An 18,499-nucleotide genomic window follows, 5' to 3' on the forward strand; every position below is an offset into this window, starting at 1 on the left:
AGGAATGGAGTAGAGGGTAATTTTTATGCTTGAAAATGTCAAAGGTTGCTATCATTCAGTTCTTTGCTGTAAAATATGTGCATAGAAATGGTTAAAATTCTGTGGCTGACTAATCATATGCTTGATGTTTTGCTTATTCCACATAACAATTTCCAATCATGCACTGAAATTTTGAGACTAATCAGAAGCTGATATTAAAAATGTATTGCAACCCACACTCACATTTTAACCCCAAACCTTGCTTCATTCTGACAATCATATGCAAATATGCATGTGGACTTACACTGAAAACTGCACTTTCTCATTTCTCAAAATTTCTATACCAAATATTTATGAAAAGTTTATAAGCAAGCAAAACTACTAATTTTTTAATTCTCAATACATGAGTGTAGAAGACTTATTGTGCGAGGAAAATAAAATATTAAAATAACATTAAAATATTTTTCAATTTTTAAAAAATATTTTTAAAATACATGTATGTTATTTTCTATGAAGGAAATTTGATAAACACAGAGAAAATCTCATGAGCATAAGAAAAATTTGTTCTTGAAAGTGCTGAAATATTGACTTTCATACCAGTAGACTTGCTCAATGTTCAGACATTTTCTGGACTGATATATTACATGAGACTTGGACTGATATATATGACATGAAACTCAATTCCCAATTTTCTAAGGCAATAATTGAGCAAATAGGTACTATACCCATTTAAATGAGATATTTGAAGTACAAGCAGGAATACCATTGTATGTTCATAAAAAACGGAATCTTTCCACAAAATCATCAAACCAGTTAATATTTTGCCAATGATCAACCAAGTCAAAGAAAAATTCTGTCTCCAGTCCTATTATTTTCAATTACAATATGGCTCCAATGATACTCAAACTGATAGCTGTAGACACAAAGAACGTATTCCTCAACCCTATGCAAGTAGACATATCCTGAGGAAAAATGCAGTTTATCTACCTAATACAATATTTATAAACCAGTTTCTAAGTCTTAATAAACAACAGAGCTTGAAAAATTAATAAAAATATTTTACTCTGGTGAACCCCCCCCATTTTTCATCTAACAAACCTCAAGTATCAAGCATGACATAACTGAGTTATTTAATCTGTTTTTACTGTCGTCTTACAAAGCAGAGAGTATTTTATTTCTGTCTTCTTAACAAAAAAAAAAAAAAAAAGATTGCACTCAAATTGTACATTCTGACTGCTTTATCTGGAAAGTTTTTGATCCCTTAAAGTACTTCTAAGTATGTTCTTGCTGAAGGTAATTATTACAACTCCCTCTTTCTGACTGACCATGGTCAGAGAAGATTTTTGAAGTTGCACAGAGGAATTCACTAATGAGCGTCTGGTGGGCATTAGTAGTTTTGCAAAATGGTTTGAAATCTCAGTTTTCAATGTTATTCAGGCGGGAGTTTCAGAGGTCCATTCTAAGCTGAACAGTTTCGTATATCAGCATGTTCTAAGCAGTCTAGAGCAATGCATCCTATCTAAATGAAAGTAATTTGTGCTTGTTGTACTTCAAGTAGGCAAATAATGATCATCTCAAACACTTGTTTAAATAGCTTAGAAAACAACTGAGCACATGTGTAAAGCCAAGCACGAGAATGTTTTCTTTGACTGCAGATTTATATAATAAGTGCATGCTTAAACATTTTGGTGAATCAGGACTGAATATTTGTTAAAACTTTGCCACAAGCATGAACCTTTGCAGAAAATATCACATCATAATCCACGTGTATGAAAATTTATTAGCAGTCACATCAAGTTAAAACTGAAGCAGCAATCGAAAAGGTAGCCAGCAACTGACCAGTTGCAGTGCTGGGCCTGAGCTGCATTTTAGAATGATTTTTCAGTTAACTCCTTGCTTACCTGAAGTTATAAGTTTCCATGCTTCTTAAAAAATCAGTTCATACTAGGGGTTGGAATTATTTTTCCTGGATAATACTACCACAAAGACTTAATAAAAAAGAGATTTCCACACAAAGATGAGAGAATTTTAAAATATCATGAAGAGCTTCTTACAGTAATTTGAAAAAAACTTTTTCTAGAATTATTTTAAAGTTATACTTAAGAGAAGGAAGAAAGGTAAATTCCCTCTCTGAGGGAGGTAGGTACAATCATATTGTTAGAGAAAAGGGCAAAATTTTACGATAACTAAATATTGAATGGCAGAAATCCTATGGAATAATGGTTGTTAAGGTAAATACTAATGAACAATGCAAGGGATGTGTTACTAAGAAAAGAGGTATAGGGTGTCTTGCTTTAAAGAATAATTTACAACATCAGAAAGATATTGAAAGCTTGGATTTGACAGTTGCCCCATCAGCCCCACCGGCATTAAATGAAGAAAGGGGGGAGAAAGAGGATTTTGTAATTAAAAAAAAAAAATAAATAAATAAAAAAAATAAAAAAAATTAAAGAAAAGAAAAAACCAAAAGAGAATGAATGTAGACAGAATGTGATATAATCAATGTGCCCTTTGCAAGCAGGAAGGACATTGGAAAAATGAATGTCCATCAAAAGGGGGGCAGTTCATGTCAACAAGAAATCCTTTTGCAGGATCCGACATGGCTAAAACAATGTTGTTGGGGGATTTTGTTAATCAAAGCTGACTAAGCCAAGCAGAAAATAAAGAACCCATTGTAAAGATCCAACTAGGAGAGGAGGAAGTAAAATTTTTGATAGACACAGGGGCTACATATTCAGTTTTAAATGATTTACACAGGGGGTTAGGGGAAAGAACTATGGCAATTGTGAGAGCCACAGGGAAGGAGGAAATACGGCCATTCTTGCAGCCCCTAGATCTGCGATTTGGAGGGAAGGAATTAACACACGAATTTCTATATGTATCTGAATGCCCCATTCCCCCTTTAGGACAGGACTTATTGGCCAAATTGGATGCAATGATCATTTTGAAGATGGTGAATTAATAATGCAAATTCCCGAATCAAAAGCAGGACAGATTTTGGTTCTTAAAAAAAACCCCATTGCTCAAATTCCAAAAGAGGTAAAAGAGGCTGTGATACCGACAGTTTGGGAGACAGAAATCCCGGGAAAATCAAAAGCAGCTCAACCAGTAACAGTGGAATTAAAAGATGGGGTTAAGCCAGTAAGAGTTAAACAATATCCTTCGAAGCTAGAGGCAAAGTTTGGGATTATAAAAAACAATTGAGAAATTTTTGAAATGTCGAATTTTGGAAGAATGTGAATCAGAATGTAACACACTAATTTTTCCAGTAAGAAAACGAAACAGTGAATATAGGTTAGTACAGGATCTGAGGGCAATAAATAAAATAACAAAAGATATCCCCCCAGTAGTAGCAAATCCTTATACACTGTTAACATCTGTGAAGGAAAAATATAAATGGTTTACAGTGATTGATTTAAAAGATGCCTTCTTCTGCATTCCTCTTAATAAAAATAGCAGGAATCTGTTTGCATTTGAATGGGAAGAATCCACAGAGTGGACGAAAAACAGAACTAATGTGAACCAAACTACCGCAAGGATTCAAAAACAATCCAACCCTTTTTGGGAATCAATTGGCTAATGAACTGGAGACATGGACTACTCAAGGAAAGGTACAGGTACCGAGATCACAATATCTCCGATTGCAATACGTAGATGGTATCTTTATTGTGGCAGAACAGAAATCATTATGCATAAAAGTGACTATTGAAATCCTGAACCAGCTAGGAATAAAAACTGCATAGAGACAATTTGTGCCATTCCAGAACCACGGAATTTACATGAGTTAAGAACATTTTGGGGCATGGCAGGATGGTGCACGTATGAAGCCCAAAAATCACATGCTTTTGTTTGGGACAAACCACAGAAAGAGGCCTTTAAAAACTGAAGAAGACGTTAATAAAATCACCAGCATTGGGACTCCCAGATTTGACAAAGGACTTTCAGTTATTTGTCCATGAGAGGCAGAGATTGACGTTGGGAGTATTAACCCAGAAAATTGGAAGCTGGAAAAGACCAGTAGGATATTTTTCAAAACAACTAGATCCGCTTTTCTAGGAACTGACCTAGAGGAAGGAACTCTTGAACATAACTGTACAGAGGTCATCAAGCATATATATATGCAACCAGAACAGACTTAAAAGAGGTACCTCTTGAGCAACCGGACTGGGAACTTTTCACGGATGGAAGCAGCTTTGTGGAGAACAGAACACGGTACGCAGAATATGTTGTAACAATGCAACAAAAGGTAATTGAGGCAAAAACATTACCTCCTGGGACGTCAGCTCAACGGGCAGAGCTGATAGCTCTTACAAGAACGTTGGAACTGAGCGACGATAAAAGGTGAATGTATAAACTGATTCAAAGTATGCATTTGGTATAATACATATACACGGAACATTGTAAAAAGAACGAGGACTGTTGTCTTCACAAAGGACTAATATAAAATATCAAGAAGAAATTTTGAAACTGATAATTGCTGTACAAAAACCCAAACAGGTAGCCATTATGCATTGTAAAGCACACCAAGGAGGAACTTCGAAGATGTCCGAAAAAAATACACTGGCAGATTGGACAACTCGACAAGTTGTCCGAAAGGTATGGAACATGATGGCCCTGATACCTCTCAAGGTAAGCCCACTCCATACCTATCTTCCACAAGATCCTAATTATTTAAAAGAAGATGAAAAGCTGGCAGGACTATTGGAGGCTCAAAAGAATTCTGAAGGGTGGTATACAACAACAACTGGACAAATAATAGTACCACCAGCAATAATGCGAAAAATCCTACAAACTGAACACCAAAAATGTCATTGGGGTGCAGAAGTATTGGTAACTTATTTAAGGCTAGGAATAATTTCCACACAGATGTTAACGATGGCAAAAGCAGTGGGATCAAAATGTGAAATTTGTTTGAAAAATAATCCAGTAGTAAAAAGACAAATTAAGATGGAAAGAATTAGGATAGAAGTGGAACCAGGAGATTATTGACAGGTTGATTTTGCAGAACTACCAAAAGTACAAGAGTACAAATATCTGCTAGTAGGGGTTGACACCTTTTCCGGATGGCCAGAAGCCCTTCCCTGTCGCACCAATCAGGCAAAGAAAACGGTGAAATGGTTACTTAGAGAAATCATCCCACGGTTTGGAGTTCCTTTAGGAATATCATCAGATAGGGGTCCACATTTTATTGCCAACCATAGTACAAGAAGTTAGTAAACTATTAGGGAGATCATGGAACTTACATACTCCCTGGAGGCCCCAATCTAGTAGACAGGTAGAAAAGATGAATCAAACAATAAAGAGACAAATCAGTAAAATATGTCAAGAGGCCAGAGTAAAATGGCCACAAGCATTACCTATAGCTCTGTTACGAATCAGAGTAAAACCCAGAAGTGGAATGTCAATAAACCCCTATGAGATCCTCTATGGAATGCCATACTTGGCAGGAACCCTCCAGAGGAACTAAAGTAGGATAGGCTATGGAATCCTTATTTACTCAAGTTGCAGTATATCAGAATAGAGGAATGATTTATGATCTAAGTGGTCAGACAGAAAGATTAGCTAAAGTAACAAAAAGGGATTCAAAGATATAAATTTGCAATTACAAGCCACAACTAAAATGACCTTGCAGAACAGAATGGCATTGGACATGTTACTGATTAAAGAACATGGTGTTTGTGAATATTTGAAAGATAGAATAGACCATTGTTGTATTCATATTCCCAATGTAACTGCAAACATAGAATATAATATTTCCCAATTGACTAAAGTTGAACAGGAAGCAGAAAAAAAGAGAATATATTGAACAAAATTGGACTGGAGCACTCTTTGATAGTTTAGGCCTTCACCTCACAGGATGGGTCCATTCCCTCGTACAAACTATAATTGTGATACTGATTGTATTTTTTAATGCTATATTTGATGTATCTTTGTATTCGAAAGGAAATAGCACAAAACAGAGCATGGACCCATCGAATCATAGAGGCAGTAACTAGGAAACATCTGAAATACCCTACACCTCCACTGACTTATCAGGAGACAGCTACCTAAGAGAATGAAAATACTTACTTAAGTTAAGTGAAGTATTTTCAAAGGGGGGAAATGTTAGAGAAAAGGGCAAAATTTTACGATAACTAAATATTAGAAATGATTATATTTGAAAATTTATAATTCAGTAGTGTGGGTTTGGAAATACTGTAATTTTCCAGTACAGTTTGTAGTTTTGTACCAGAGTTATTCAGTAACCAATGTTAACAATGGTAGGCTAGGTGGTAAGAGCTAACATAATTACATACAGTAAAGGGCATACGGGTGGATTTAAAAAGTATTGTGAAAGTCTATCTAAGTAGAAATTAATGGACACACCAGGGTAGTCAAGTGAGAACAAGACAATGCTGGCGTCCACACAATGGTTGGGATATATCCAAAGAACAGAAAGGTGAAGAAGGACAGAGCGAGGAAGACTTCTTACTTCATCTGAGGAAGACTCCTTACTTCATCAATGCGACCACCAGAAGAGGCTGCGCAAGCGCAGAAGAGGCTGATGTCGTAATAGACTGATGTGGCAATCCTTGATACACATGTAGTAGTTAATGATGCAATCCGTGTTAAATATGTATTAGTAACCAAATTTTAGTGTATAAATTGCGAACGCGATGTGACGAGGTCGAAGCCAGATTTGGGCGAGCGCCCCTGGTTTCCCAGTGCTGCAATAAAGCACCTCATATAACCATTCCGGTGGTTATGTGTTTATTCTTACGCTAACAATATCACTAATCAAGTACGCAAACACTAGCAGTTCTCAGGAAAAGCTGTCAAATGACCGCTAGTATACTTTCTTGCTTGAACAGCTTGGCAGAGTGAGAAAGCAAGTTCTGTGACCTTCCTGCAGGCTCTGCACTGAGGATAATTTCTGCTGAATAGTGCTGAAAATAATCAAGATACAAAAATGTGCAGCATAGGTATCTGATCTCATTTCATCATTACGGTACAAGTAGTGAATTGCATGAAGATTACACCTTGATTTTAATTTAAATGGATTTTACTGGCAAATTGGATTTTGTCATGCTTCGTAAGAATATATTTCATGAAGCAGTTGAATTGCCTACCTTTGCAAATTGATATGGATCAGAAGAGAAACTTCATTTCATGCAACCTTTGAAATACCCATACAGAAATATAAAATTTACTCCTGCAAGTCGTCTGTGGCTTTAATGCATTAAGAATTATTTTTATCTAACCAGATGCAAAAGTTTTCTTTTTATTTATATTTTCAGTTGCTTTATTTTCATATTTAATATCAAGCAGTATTTATAATCTCTTTACATTTCTAAAAATCCTGTTATTATTTTTTCATTCTACATGTATCTCAATGTCCTGTTTTATTTCTATGCCTCATTCAAGCTATTTTGCAAAGTAATTTGAAAGAACTCTTCAGTCATGAGATACTAAGCATGAACTTTCTGCAAAACACAGTTCTGTTTTTTCTGGAAGTTTCAGTAAAGTGGAATATGCTTGGTTCGTTTTCTACCTCTCACAGGATTCTGCATATGATCACCTGCATTGCTTCACTTAGGTTAAGAATATGTTTACTTGCCCTCTAAATGTTATGGCCTATGCAATCACCTAATTCTAGTAGTTATAATAAGAATTAAACATAAACTCAAATGCTTTATTAAAGAAGGAAGTATGAAACTTTGTATACACCAATATTCAATATTCATCATACCCATAATATAATTATGTTAAAAACATTTTCTTTATTATAGAATTAAACTTGTTAAAAACATCTTCATGCTCTACTTATATAATAATACATTAAAAAGTCATTCTATTTTCCTTAAATTAATGTTTTCTTATAACCTAGGTGATGCTCTTAGTATTTAGGTTCTCTATATTATAACTATATTCTGGTATATTTTACTTTTTTATACTATCTTTAGTCACTCCAGATATTACTATCTCATAATATTAACAGTACATTAACATATCTATTGTAAATCATGTACTGACAAAAATATCATAATACTCCTACATGTGTTAGTCTAAAGCTACCAGAAAGTAGCCCAGGTTGATACCCAGAAAGTATCAATCAAAATGATGCTTCAAAAACCCTGCAGTTTTCAAGCTATACATTAAAAAAATGCTAGAAAACCACTAACAAAACAGCTACTATAGGTACTTATTCCTATTGGTAAGAAGAAAATGACTCAAAATAATTTTACATACTAAAATTATCTTTTATACATTAAATGTTGTATCTATAGTGTCAGCTTATCTCTGCCATGTCCTATAATATATTGTAACAAGACATCTACAAGGAGCAGCAAGAGGTTGATGAAGGTAATGGATAATTTCATGCTGAGGCCAGATCTAACTCTTGTTTGGACTCTGTTCTGGGTTTGGTGATCCACCAAGCATTCCACTTCAGGGAGACTGGGTGGAAGTCTATGTAAAAGAGACATGAGCACGTGTGGGTTTACCTACACCTTTTTCCAACAACTTTTTCTACAATAGATAAGAAGGTTTTAGCTGTATTCACATATTGTAAACCAAAACTGCTTTTTCTCTTCCTCACACCAGATAACCAAAGCATTTTAAAAATGCGAAATTGTACAAAGCAGCCAAACTGATAATAAATTTTCTGCTCCTAAATTTAAGGTGTATTTTCCTGATTCCAAGCCCCTCCTGCATTAGTAAGTGTCTTGTACCATTGTTATGGAGTAAAGGCAGTGTAACTGAAGTGAAGGAATTTTAATAAAAAAAGTCAGTCAGTTTTGTCTTATTATTATATTCTTTTCCAAGGAAACTGAAGTTCCTATTTGCCTTCTCTTTAACATAAAAATGAAAATGTATTATTTGGGAGACCACACAGAGATATGTTTGTGGTCAACGAAAATATGGTGAGTACTGTTGCCTAGCAACCTTCATGTGAGGAAAATGATATTCCTGAGCACAGTTTACACTGTAATGTATGATTCTAGGATACATATAAAATGTTGAAAGCTACAGTGTTGCTTCTATAAAATGAACTCAGACTCCTATAAAACACAGACTGCCAATTTAGATTCATACAAAGAGTTTTAACTGTTTATTGAAAAAAAGCCAAGATAAGAAAATACTAAATAATGTGAAGAAAAAAAAAAAAAAAAAGGTTTTAATGCAAAGAATCACATCATTAGACACTAGAGAAGACACACTCAATTCCATCACCAATACTGAGCTCTTATTCATTCTGAAAATAACATTGCGGTGTTTGAGATTTTTATTAATGACAAATACAGCTACCTTAAAGAAAGACCTGATTTTGTTAAAGTCTAAGAAGGACATCAGTGTGTGAAAAAAAAAAATATATATATATATATCAGTAATACTAAAGTATTTTATGGATTAGCACCCAATAAATAGCATCCTAGCCAGCCTCATAGATTCACAAGATGCCTCAATTAAAAGGTAAATTATGCTCACTCTCTATGAAAGCTTGTTTTCTTTATCTTCTGTTTTATTTAAGATAAAAATATTTGGGATTGAAAGTTTCTGTATTCTGTAGAATCAGATTTAAAAAGCTAAGTGAGGTATTTTGGTATAGAAAGAAAAATTAACTTCCTTCTCAAATATAATCAACATATAGAAACCACTTCAGTAAGTTCAACACTGAAGTGAACATCCCATTCAATACAAAGCAACAATATTTAAGCAGTTCCTTCTATTTATCATGCTATTCCATTATGCTGAAAAAGCATCACTGACAAAACATTTTCTCTTCTGTTAAAGGTCATGTTAATCGAGGCATAAGATAACTCTATAAAATACTGTAGCTCTTGCTATGGGAGAATTTTTTAATTGAATTTACAACAGCCATGTGCATGAGAAAACATTAAGTAATAATAATTCTGGAAACTATTATGAATTACATTTGTGTGTGTGTGTGTGTGTTTGTATAATAGGCTTGCGCAACATATTTTCTGGTTCCATTACAATGAAGTTATTTGAATTCCATTTGGTAAATATGTAATTAAACTTTGATAAGTTACATATGTAATGCTAGATGAAATTTGACATTTCCTCTGAATCACTTTGTCAGCCCTTTATATACTTTGAGTAAGACAAGTGTGTGACCTTAGACTTTTTAGCTGGAGTGGTGTAGTAAGAGCAAGATATCATGCTGCTTACCACCAAGGGTTATTTTGTGATTTGAGAGAAAGGAGTCAGTGTTTATTTTATTTATATGTATGTCTAGTTTTAACCAAAAAAAAAACCCTCAAAACAACAAAAAAAAAAAAAAACACATTGAGAGAGGTTTTAAATTTTTTTCTGCTTGCTTGCTAGAAATAGCCACTTGCGCATCAGTATTTAATGGCACATCTGCTATATTTATAAAGTGATATAATAGCCCCCAAAAGCAAAAATAATCTCTATTTAATTTTTTTTTTATTACATCACCCATTTCCTGCTAATAATCCAGACTGAGAGCCCTCTTAGATCCAGCTTTTTAAAATTTAGGGGATGCTATAAGCTAACTTATTTAGATTCCTCTATAATCCATGCATAAACTTTTAAAAAAGATACACTTAAAGTAGTTTTTTGTATTTTATATGGTTACTTTAGGCTGGAATAAGTCATTGCATGCCTGTATATCTCCCCTGAATAACAAAAAGAATTAAGAAGATTATCTCAAGCTAAGCCAAACAAAACTTACTTTATCTCCGGTAAGAATTATGATTATTCTACGATTCTGTCACATATGCAAACAAGGACTATAAGAACTACATGTTTTAATTAGTATTTATGGTTGAAAATAGAATTACTTTGTTAATTAGTGAGAAGCAATTGGCATTTGTTAACTTGCCTATCATATTCAAATTTCTTTCATATTCTCATTTTCCCTATCTAAACCATCCGTCCAGGTAATTTTTAATTAGAGGAAATAATATATATTTTTGTCCAGAGCCTCTCATTTTCATGCTAACTGTAAATGGTGCTCCTAAGTATAAGAAATATCAACTATTCTGGCTTCTCTGTAGCCGATGTTGAAATAACAAATGCACAGAGGCCCTCTTTGAAAATCTAAAATTGAAAGACAAGTGGGAAAAAAAATGCCAGAAAACAATTTTCAGAGCATTGCAACTTTAAGGGAATGATTTGAGCAGTCTGACCATAATATTCTAGGTCTGACAGACTTGCCAAGAAGAAACTGTTCAGGATTCAGCAGCTAGACCTTCCAAAAGTGGTTAGGGATTTGGGGTAGCTACTTCATTTCAGTTTATAAATACAGGATTTTTCAGTGGCTTCCTGATAAATTTTGTGTCTTAGATTGTACTTCACACAATTGATTAGAGCAGAAGGAAACCTTAAAAAAATGTATAGGTGTTATATTTTTCTTAAATTTTGGAAATCCATCATAGCCAAGGGTTAAATTTAACTTAGAAAATTTAGACACATTTTGACGTCCATCTTATCTCACTGAATTTTTGCTACACTGAAAATCAAGAAGAAAAATTTACACTTAATGAAGAGACGATATGATGCAGAAGAGAGTCTGTTTCAATTTTTTTTTTTTTTTAATTGGTGGTGTGGGTTTTGGTTTTAGGGTGTTGGGTGTTGGTTTTTTTAAGAAAGAAGAAGAACTGGGTCATGTCACTAGAGGTAGCCAGATAGCAAAATCAGAGAAAAATATTCACTGCAGCTCCCTGCTGACCTTTAAGATGAAACATACAGAGAGAATTCCCTCCATTTTCTAATACAGAAGCTCATTTTCAAAAGCCTGCCCATCATCAGGGAAGAGTTGTTCTCAATGACTGTAAATAACCCTTCCCTCTTGACAGTTCTGTTGCTGCAGTAATACTGCCAGAAGATATAGGCCTCAAGGTATCTACAGTACAGAATCAACGAAATATTTCACTGTGAATAATGCATTTTGGCAGATGCTTGATCTTATCTTTTAAAAGTAAAACTGAAACTAGACTTCCACAGAGTTCAGACATTTCATCTTTTTAAAAGGGTTCCTTTGACAAAGTAATAAAGACTTGCTATCTTGTGCTTCTTTCTCTCATACTACATCAACATATTAAGCTGTACAACTTTCACAGGCGTGTCATTCCTTTCAAAATCATAAAAAATATTTCAGAATGTCTATTAAAATAGGCTGGCTGCAAACGTTAGCTCCTTATGTTTCAGATCTCAGCTAGCTGTCCCATCCTGTTCCATACTTTATTTTGTGGTGGAAGAATCCCACTGGAGTTTGAATTCAGGAGCAAGATCTGTATCAATTAAGTATTCAGTATGTGCAAGACTGAAAAAGGAACATTGGAATGAGAACACTTTCAACACACAATCTCATAACCTATTAGTTGGTGAAGCTACCAATCACAGGAAAACATAGCTAAGATACAGCAAAATGGAAAAAGTAGAAACAGCACCTGGGACAGAAAAAAAGGAGAAATTATCTGTATAAATGCATGTGTGAACTGTGTGTGGAAAGAAGGATGAAAGACACAGAACTGAAGAAATAACAAGCAAAGAAAGATATTGGAGAGGGAAGAGGCTAAAAGTAAACATAGCTAGAGAGTTCACACTGAAAAAAAATTAAAAAACAATTTTATTAAATTCTGTGTTATCAGTTAGGCTGAAACCATGACAGATGCTTTCCCCCATTCTGATGGGGAAGAAGTTAGTGAATGGCCATGTTGTTACTTAGATGCTGGCTGAGGTCAATACACCACAATAAACAGCTGGATAGAGCCCTTGGTTCATATAGAAATATATACACAAAGACACCCCAATATTTCATATAATATTTTTTACTTTCATGAGTCATAATGGACATTCTGCATAGAAACTCTTACTTTATTCAGTTTTGGAACAGTTAATTCAAGAACTTCAAAAGCTCAACTGATTTTCTGAGGGTCTTAATTTTCTACTCTTTCACTTTAAATTCTTTTACTTATTTCCTCCCAGTGAATATTTAGCTTCATGACTGTTTTAAAGTAGAAAAATCAAGTTACACAAAACACACTGCATTCATAATTATGCACTCCTCATGGTGTTATTTCATGGTCTGATCACTGCAAACAGTGTATAGGCTGGACCAAAGTGTAAATGTAATGGGCAGAAAGGAGTGCCTTATTTGGCATTTATTTATACTGTAAATGATTACTTCCCCTGTGAATGTTGAACACCAAATCTTATCAGGATTATGAGCCTGATATCTGATAGCTTACATGATCTGTGAGTCAATAGATACAGCAGTACTTTATAGATAGGCTAAATCCTGAAACAGGAGAAAGTGGAGGTGGGGACAGACTATTGAATGAAACTAAGAAGTAAAATCACAGTACTAAAATAGAGTTAATTATTTCTAACTGTTAAAGTATACCTGAGACATAAAACTAGTACCATTGGAAAATTAAACTGAGTTCTAGGAAGTCAGGATTGGAAATTTTATTCTTACTGCATTAGGCAATTATATTATTCATTGCTGCCAATCAACTAACTCTAGATTTGCATTGATGAGGCCAAGTAGATCCAATCAGAGAATAACCTTTCATTAATGGAAAACTTATTTGGGGTTTACTTTGTTTTTCAGTACAAAGCTTAACCTAGAGAAAAAAATTCAGATTAATGTACAAAACTGAAATGGATGAGAGAAGAAAACTTTTATATCATTTAGACTTCATATATTTTATCTGTATAATATATACAGATTATATATTACAATTACTTTATCTATAAGTAAAATACCTGATATATATTGTTTGTGCACAAAATGTATTTTATATATGTATATATATACATGTATATATATGTATATGTACGTGTATAATCACTTCCTATTTTACAGATTTTACATACACATATGTAAATATTTTTTAATGGGAAAATAATTTATAAATAAAGAAAAGATATTTTTTATGGAAATCAAGTGTTAACCCGTACTTTTTAAGAAAAAGGAAAAATCAAATAATATAAATATCTATGCTATTAAAATAAATCAGGTCACTAATGTGCCATTTAATGGCAGAAAATTGTCTTGATGAAAGTGCTTAAAGCACTTGGAAATGTATCCTTTTATTCTAACAGTAAATAAGTTAAATGTGTCTTTTGTCTTAATATAATATTTCATCCCTTTGGTGAGACAATTCTTTTTGAATTCAGACAAGAATGCTAAAATTTTAATCAGCTTTCTTTCCCTTTTCCATTAAAAGTTCTGGAAGGGGGTTGGGACAGAATTTTTTTTTAATGATATGGAGTTAAAATTCAGTTCATTAAAATACAACAGTAGGGCATCTTCTGAGCATCAGGAGAATTTTTCCATACAAATGAGCATATGCAGAACTTACACAGTGGAGCTAATCATTAAGAATTCCAATCATCTGAAATTCCTCACCATGAGTGCTGATCTGATAGCTCCATAATTCATTGCGTAAGAATAGGATTACATTAGAATTTTAAAAGAGTAGCCTTCATGGTCGCAGATGGCCAGTTTTAGGCCTTCATGAATAACACATAGACAGGGAAAGGGAGAGATTCATTCAGATTTCTAACCTGAACAATTACAGAAGAGTTTTGGAATAAAATTAGTTTCTTTGATTTTATTCAGTTCTAAAGCTTTCGCAAACAGCACAATCAAAAAATACCATCAATATATGAATGAGCTATAAGTAATAGATAACTTATTTTCTGCAAATTATATTGGTCCTATACAGATATAATGCTATACTACTTCAACTGAATTAGATTAACTAAAGATTTCTGCCTAGAATTATTTTCTATAGGCGTTACCACAAAATATAACTGATTATATAAATTATTAGCTGCAGAAAACTCTCCTGAAAACTGATTCTGTAATATCTTGTTAATCCTGCTTTCCCCTTGAATTTCAGTGAAACGTAAAATTGTCCATGCTTGACCACGCTTAGAAAGGTAGTGATTCTTAGAAGCATTGTTCCCCCCAGGTCTTTGTATAAGTATAAACCTCTGAACTATATAAAATCCTACCAGGCATAGCAAAAGGTATGCTGGCTTGAGCCAGAAAGAAAGAATGAGGAGAATGAGAATCTTAAAATCCCACATGGAATGCTGCATGTGAACAATCCATAAAACACAATCCTATGTTTTCAGGAAATGTCTCCTCAGCAAAGCCAGTGCAGGGAAGACCACTGAAACAACTTTAATAACCTGTCCATCCCTCATCTTCCACTTTTAAACAGGTTCTACATGATTATTTTGAGGTATATTCCACATACATATTTATTAACCCAAATATTTCCCCTGCTTCAGACACTGACCAGAAAAGTACAGCTGTAGGCTCAGTTTTAATCACATTTTATAGAATCATAGAATCATAGAATAGCTAGGGTTGGAAAGGACCTCAAGATCATCTAGTTCACCCTTCATGTGTGCTGCCATTTTTCTTTGTGTCATTCTACTGCAGTCTTCATCGGTATTTCTCTGATCTCATCATTGTCTGAATTTTATGTTCTTTTTGATATGAAACATTTTAGGCACAAGCAAATGATTTCAGGAAAGAAGAGTAGAACATGTCATTGTTCACATAATGTGAGGGTTCTAGTAACGTTCTGATTATCCCTGGGGTACAAAAATTGATGAAACAGACAACAGAGTTTAAGAGCACTTTCTAATTGAAAGTAATAGTAACATGGTTGGTCATGGAAATCATAAAAGGATGAAAAGGTTAGAATTTACAAGTACATGGTTTTCTGTTCTAAAGAAAATTAAGCTGAAGTAAGTAAAGATGTGAATGTAAAATATACTAAAAACCTCCTTGATTACCTCATTCAAAAGACAGGTATTGCTAATCTGCTTTAGCTTCATCTCTTTGAGGGAGTGGAAGAGACTTCCATACAGGAAATTAATGCTTTTTAAATTCACACCATTAATTAGCAGAACTATCTTAGCTGTTGACAAGATTTGCCCTAAAAGGCAGAATGATCAAGAACACTGAAAGTTGCACCGGGATTAATTTAAACTGAAGATTTCAGGGAATCTGCTGCTTTACGATACTTTACCAAATCATGTCATTTTACTGACTATTTAGAAATGGGCAGTCTCAGCATTATCAAAATAACTTTTCAGCAATCAAAAATACTTGCCTTGAACAAAAGTGATTCGTTGGAGAACATTCTTTTTTTAAGAACTGTGCATTAAAGCAAGATTCTGGGTTCAGCGAAGGGTATGTAAATTGTGAGTGATGTTCTTATTAGTGTTTTTTATTTTAATAATTTTACCATTAACTTTTAAAAAAATAAAAATAATTTCACTTTGTTGGCAGGAGAGAACATTTCAAAGAAAACAACTATGTTATCAGAAGTATGTAAGACAAGTATCTGCAGAAAGAGGGACGAATACTGGAAACAGTTTCTATATGGGAAGTCATAAATGTAATTGAAACAATTAAACATATGTTTACCTGAGGGACAATAAGGAGCACTGCACTGAGTAATTCCAGTAGCTAATAATCAACAATGACCCTTCAAAGGAAAGGTTGAAAACCAAAGAAAGCTGTTTTTTTATTCCCATTTGCTTTCTAATTACTTATCATTGACAGTACTGAAAGACTGCTGTACATTTATTATTCTCATGATACATTTTCAGTTGCTATACTGTTTATTAAGAAAATCTATAAACCAGAAATGGCATTGCTGAAACTTCAAATATACCAATCAAGCATACTAAAAAAAAAAATTGTTATATATATTTCCACATTTCTTATCAGTTATGGCATTTTTGCACTACTGTTCCTATTTCAGTTTGGTGTAGCAGCGCTGCATTTCTCCTGTTTTCCCCTGTGCACTGCAGTCCTGACCTGTACAACATGACCAGAGCAGCAGACTCAGCCACAAGATGGGAAAATGGTGGGGGAACACCACTCACTCCTTGCACTCCCCTGGCTTTTGGACAAATACAGAATCCATTCAGAGGCAGCTGGTACTGGGGGAAGTCAGTGAAGTTATGCAGAATAGATCCAGGCGAATTTTATTCATTCAATCACTATGAACAAAGGATGTGACCTGCAAAATCAGATGATTCATACTTAATGTAATGCAAACATTTATCAGTGTGGCAATCTATCATTGTATAGGGTTGTGTAGTTTAGTGGATTTGTGAGGTTTAGTTTTGCGTTTAACCTGAAGGCCATCTTAACCAAATTGAATGTACTTATAATTTGTGCTTTTCAGTAAGGCTAGTGATGCATAAGAGTAATTACTAATGCAGTTTCCTCATCACTGTATTAAATGACCTAACTTCTGTAACACTGAATGAAATATAGCTTCTATTTAAACACTAAAATATCTGGTGTATTAAGACCACTTTCTGCATTTCCTATGACCAGCTCATTTAAATTTTTAATGGACAAGATTATGACTGACTTTCATCCTAATTACATCTTCATTCCAAGGCAGAAATTGGACAAGAGAAAAACAGAAGACATAGAAATGTAATTCAATCCTTCATCTAAGTAAACAGTTAAGCAACTGAGCATGTAAGGAAGATCAGTTACATTATTAGAGCTACTAAGCTGCTTTGAGTTAAATGTTTGTTTACCAATTTTCCTGGACTAGGACCTTAATGAAGTAATTGTCATACTTCCACATTTTGCACATAGGCAAATGATAAATGTAAATGATTCAAAATGCTTCAGGAGCAAGGTGGTGACATCTATCACAGAGCCTCCCTGAAAAAAATATTTTTTTTCAGTTCTTAAGAATCAGTGCTGTAAGAAATTTAAGGAATGTCACAGGCCCACTAACAGTGTTTCAGAAGAATTCGTGATAAACCACAATAAGTTTCTGAATAAAGTATATGATCATCAGATTATCCAACACAGCTCCAATAAAGCTATGAAGATTTAGGCCAAATGAGAAATTAATTATGAAGCTGTTCCACACTTAATTTCAGATTAAATTCTGATAATATTTGGGAGAATAATTGTAGATAATTAATTGTAGATACAAATTAACATTCATTTTATGATGCTGACCAGCAATGAATACATATTTTGGTATGCAGGACAATTTACTATATGCCTTATGTATACTTTGCATTGCAGGATAAAACTGGCCTACCACTCAAAGCATCAAAAGTGGCAGATAATAATTTCTTTGGAACCAGCCTTGAACTTTTATAATGCACAGCAGATTTCACAGGCTTAGTAAAAAAATCTGACATCTGAACATCATTAGAAATATGATTAAAACAGGCATTTGTGTCCTATCTATTCCAACAACCTATAGTTAAGTTTGTTAATCTTTAGAAAGCATAGCAGAAAGTATCTGAATGCAATACCTACTGACATTTTAGGGAAACATTCACACTATTAGTTAATTGAAAATGCGTTATTTTAACAGAAAGCATAACAAGTTCTTCAATAACATAGCTAGGCCTGCCCAAACAAGGCAAAACCTTATAGGGAACACTTAATTTTTTATTTTATTTTTTTTTCAGGGGACTTGTATCAATCTTTCAGTATGATGTCCAGTACCTCAATCTTGATTAAAAT

The sequence above is a fragment of the Lathamus discolor genome, chromosome 1 (assembly GCF_037157495.1).
Source record: "Lathamus discolor isolate bLatDis1 chromosome 1, bLatDis1.hap1, whole genome shotgun sequence".
In the NCBI taxonomy this organism is placed as follows: domain Eukaryota; kingdom Metazoa; phylum Chordata; class Aves; order Psittaciformes; family Psittacidae; genus Lathamus; species Lathamus discolor.